Source organism: Aplysia californica, unplaced genomic scaffold (assembly GCF_000002075.1).
Source record: "Aplysia californica isolate F4 #8 unplaced genomic scaffold, AplCal3.0 scaffold00756, whole genome shotgun sequence".
Lineage (NCBI taxonomy): Eukaryota > Metazoa > Mollusca > Gastropoda > Aplysiida > Aplysiidae > Aplysia > Aplysia californica.
The window spans coordinates 126,895-132,491 of NW_004798026.1; positions in this window are offsets into that span (position 1 = coordinate 126,895).

Below are 5,597 nucleotides of genomic sequence, written 5' to 3' on the forward strand. Positions count from 1 at the left end.
TTATAACATAATATAGTCCCCTATTATATATATATAATATACCTCATCAGAAGTCATAGTTAATGTTACATGTTATGTATAACGTCCCTTAACTGCAAGATTATCTTAGATGTCGGACCTCCGAATTTAACTTTCCATCTCCAATAATTAGATCATAGGGTTGTTTGTTTTAGTTTTAGTAAGCGTTTTACGGCATTTTTAACACGATTTAGAAGGCCACATAAGTGCTGAGGATTAGAAGTGGTACAAGAGAGTATCAAACTCAAAAAAGAAGGAAGAGAGATGAGGATGACAGATATTTGATAGGAAAGAAGGAGCAAACTGCACCAGAGCACCCGCTAACCACCAACATTTAAGGGTGTTTTAAAAAAAAGTTTTAGCAGAGGTTTTACGGTGCTCGCAACTACATAAGGTCATGTGAGCGCCAGAAGATTAGAGGTGTTACAAGAGAGTAACAAACATAAAAAAGAAGAAGGGGAGATAAGGACTAGATAGATGTTTGATAGGAAAGATGGAGCAATAAACTGCACCAGAGCACCCGCCAACCACCAACATTTAAGGGTGTTACTGACAACCCCGACTGAGAGGGATACAACATCCTAGCAGAAGAAAGACGAAGAAACTCGGCAATAATTCTCCAAACACGGGATTCGAACTCTTGTCTTTTTCGTGCGGCAACAATGTAAGTGTTTTATTGTTACACAACCGATGCTAGTGCCAAAAAAAGTAATTACAAAAAAATATTTAAAAAATCAACACTACAGTCAGAAGCAAAGGAAAAGGTGACTACAGTAGACCAGTCTATGTGCTTAACATGAACAAGACAGAGCTTTCAGGTCAGGACTGCGTAAAAAACCCCAACAAAAAACCTTTAAAAATTGACAGAAGAAGAAAAAACAAATTTCCATGTCTCAGAAAGACTTTTAAGCATTACTTGTCTAATTTCCTGAAATATAGGGGGTAGTGTGCAAGTCCAGTATTTTGGAGTTGAGTAATTTTATGAAGTATTCCAGTGAGTTCTTGAGTGAGTTGCTTTGTTTAAATTAAGTAAACAGAAGCACGTTGACAAAAAATATTGGTCATTTTGTGATTTAGTGCCAGGAAAAATTAAGAAAGACAGACAGAAACAATAAAGGGAAAGTAGAGAAAGCAAGACCTACCAGTGGCCCCCTCCAACCGCCCACATAGACAGACAGAAACTCAGAGGGAAAGTAAAGAAGTAGGACGTACCATTGCGCCCTCAAAACACTCACACACATAGACAGAAACAAAAGAGGGAAAGCAAAGAAGTAGGATAGATACCAGTGGCGCCCTCCTACCACCCACACAGACAGACAGGTACAACAGTAATAGAGGTAAAATAAAGATGAAGGACCTACCAGAGACACCCTCAAATCACCCACATAGAAAGACAAAAAGATAGATAGGAAAGTAAAGAAGTAGAACCTACCAGTGGCACCCTTAAACCACTACCATAGATAGAAACAATTGAGGGAAAATAAAAAGAAGTAGGACCTACCAGTGGCACCCTCCAACCACCCATACAGACAGACAGAAACAACAGAGAGAAAGTAAAGATGCTCGATCTACCAGAGGTGACCTCCAAACACCCGATGAGTAATAAGAACATGGGTAGCATTTGTATTCAAATTTTTAAAAAAATGAATAAGCCTATCCTCCAATGGAAATATGGCTGTTAATTTCAGAAAGTAGACTGGATTAGTTTGAGTATTAAAGAAGCATTGTGTCGTCATGCAGTGGAATCAGGCGCTCGTCAGTTTTTCGGCATGTGGAGTTACTGGTATCATCTGAAAGCTGAATTATTTGCCTTGCTTCCAATGAAATTATCCATTTATCTTGAATAGAATACATTTTGCAATTGAAGGAAGTGATGTCGCCTGATTTCAGTGGTGAAATTAGCGAGAAAGTGGCCGTCAAAGTTTGGTAACTCCAAAGTTTTTGAAAACTGAAAAAGGACAAATATTTTGAGCCTTTAATCAATATTTTTCAGTAAAATTCAGATGAAAATGTGTTTTTATATGAACATATAAAAAAGGTAAGCTAAAAAATAAAAATTCGATAAAAATTTCCAAAGTGGTTGAAAAATGCCTGTTTCTCTGATTTGGTTATTTCGACGAGCACCTGATTACACCACAGTGCCTCACATATAATAGTTGAGCCGATGACACAGCTTGTCATAGTGAGGAGGAAGATGTTGGGCTAATCAGCTTGTCATAGTGAATGAGCTAACAGTTAATAGGCATAATAATAAAAACAACACCCCCCCCCCCCCCCCTCCTAAAAAGAATATAAAAAATACTGAGATGATCTGAATAGTACACACAAAGAAATAAAAATATGTGCATTTTCTGTTTTACGTCATTTACCATTAATATCACGCAAAAAGTAGGCCCTATATATATATAGGCCTATATATTATAATGTTGTTAAATTAAAATGTATTTCTCAGTCATTTTCCCGTTAAGTTGCGCGTACAACTGACGGAAACAGAATTAAAGACAAAAATTGGATTTTCTACAAATCAGATCAGGGTTCTTCAACCCGTGAAAAAAAAATGGAGGGCTCCAATTTTAATGGGGTACTTGCCAGTAGGTTAGAGAGAAGGCTCATGGATTTCTACTCTTCATTTTGTGTGGTAGTTTGCTTTAAAAAAATTCCGGGAGAGTTCCACAGAGAGCTGGCCGACCAACAACACACAAAAGAGGAGATATTTTGTGCGGGGTTTACCCTAACCCTAACTCTAGTATAGTTTGTTCAGTGGACCGTGTCACGGTAAGTGCCGGCGCTCGGCAGAACTCCTCCCAAATTCTGTCTCTATGCCTCCCCCTAAACGAATAGCCCAATCTGTTGGAATCTAGAATTCCAAGTATATCACGCCTCTAAATTCTAAACAGTTTGGTAACATTTTTACCCTACCCTGGCATTTGAGCGAGGTAGCAACATCATGTCAGTGTCATCAGATAAATCTTTACAATTTACCATGATATAAAACAAAACAAATCAAGTGTATTTACGGCATATAATTTTACAGAGATATATGAGTGTTTTTATGTTAGTAGGCAGTAGAAGCAGATAGTTCAAAGGGAGGCATAGAATTTTTAAAATATATATCAAACTAAACAAAGACACCACACATTTTTCTAAAGACAAGAAGGTCAAATAATAATAGTAATAGGCCAAGAATCTACAGATCACATAAAAACAGTTCAAATATTCACAAAGAATTGCGCAAATATTTAAGTTTAAGATTAAAATCATCCAAGAAAGTAGGTTAAAGTTCAACAAGGCATCTTAAAGAGGTTTTACCGGTAGCCTGCTGTAACTCTTCTACGGTTTGTAGTGGCCTAGAGGTCAAAAACTAGATCAGAACATAATCTAGATCTAGATCTAGTAAATGACTTGCAGAGAAGTTTCTGACCTATTACACTATTATTAGACCTAAGTACATTTTGATAAGCCTTTTTTTCAAAATTGACCTCTGACAGAGATAAAATTATATGATCAATCTAGATCTAGATATCTAGATCTAGATTCTCTAGGTTAATTGTAGACTGTGAATGTTTCTTTTGAATGGAACTTGCAAGCTTCCAGATCTATAATAAATAAAATAAAATTGCAAGGGAGAGTGGGGTAATTAAAAGGCAAAAATGACTGTCAGTGACACAGAAAATGACAGATCTAGATCTAGAACAACCTTCAATTTGAGTTCAAGTTCAAATTTTTCTTGACTCACTCCACACTCCACCTTTTGGCATTTCAAACACTTAGAAAATCTAGGCCTACCCTGCCCTAAATAAAGATTCACAAAAAAGTGTCTCCAAGTGTGTGGAGGGAACTTATAGACTAGAATATAGATTCTAAGCCTAATTAGTCCATTGAACGCTTGTTTGATTTATGCTGACTACAAAACTTTTACTACTAGATCTAATATTGGTCTATCCTACTTGAACCAGCTCCAAAAAAACAGCAAAGATTAGAAGAAAGCCTAGAGGCCTACAAGACCTGAGTTGTGATCTGGAAAAATACTTTTCTCACGAACTTCAACACACTAACTAAGGCCAAGGCATACAACAACACAGCCTCCTTCCTTCGGGAGCACACACTTAACTCACAATGTATTAGAGTCTGCACGCTACACTTCCATCAAGAGTGACATTATAAAGAAAAAAAACAACGAAAAAACCCCCAACAAAAAACAATTACAATGACATGAACTTGACCCAGATCACAAACCAGCGAGCGTTGTCCTAATAAATCCAGATAGAGATCTAGAATCTAGATCTAAATCTAGATCTAGATTTCCTAGATCTGGGTAGATCTAGGTCTAGCCTCAACTTTCAGAGCACACGAGTGCGACTGGGTCAAAAGCATTGGTGCAAGAATGAGAAAAAAAATGTAGCAGAAGACATGGCAACCTTACCATGAAAACGAAGAAAACTCAGTGAATAGTGGAATTCTTCTTTAACTGGAACAGCCAAATGTACGTTTGTCAGGGTTACAGCCACATGCGATGCCTCATCTTCAGAATAGTTATGCTTTTATCCTTTCAGATTCAGAAAATAATATTAGATCTCTATATATTCAACCAGCACACTCACTCAAACACGATGAGATAATACGCTAACTACGAATAAATGAACTCTGAACAGGTCAACGGGTAAACAAAAGCCAGGAGTCACGTCCCTTGGTTTGAAAAATTAAAAACTCAAATTAAAACACAAAATACAGAACAAACATAACAGACGGAGTTGTTTACTATTTAAAATAGGCCTACTGTTGATTTAATCAATTTTTATATAATATTATTATATTGTTATCATTTCTTTATAAACGCATCATCAATAGATTAAAATTAGAGTAGACTGCTATTCTCATTGTACAATACAGTATTCTCTTTTTATTTTCTGTCATTGGAGTGCGCAAAGCTGGGGGAAAAAAGCAAAACAGCAGAGAATTACAGTCACCATTCAATCCATGCCGGCCTACGGGAGTCAAACAACAAAGATAGATCTAGATCTAGATCAAGATTCTATCGAAGATCAAACTTGAGTGAGGACGTTGTTCATATCGAAAATCCCACATGAAGTCGAAAGAAAACTCAGCTGAAATGCTGCTTGAAACAAAATCAAACCACTGGAAACAGTTTTTGGGGATCTCTACCTAATAGATCTAAACCAAGTCTCTGAACAATAATTCTTATTAATTTGTAGCCTAATAAATCATCTTGAAACACGGCTGATGTTACCCAAACTACGATCTCGCATTCAGCTTATTTTGGTCACTAAATCTGGGCCTAATTTCAAGCAAACAGACAGCTAGAAAAGCACTGAAAAGGGATGAGGGCGGTCCTGCAGTTAGCCAAGTTCAGTTTGGGCCAGGTAATCTAGCTAGTCCAGCGCACCGATTGAGCCCCATCGTGTTGCGGGTACACTCATTCATCAGCAGAGACAATTAATATAATTAAATACTCTCTGCTCATCATTCAGAAGTTGAAAAAGGTGTTGACGTTTGGACGGGTGGTGAGGCTGGCCAGTAACATTAAACACATGACTTGTTTGATTTAATTTATTTGTTCT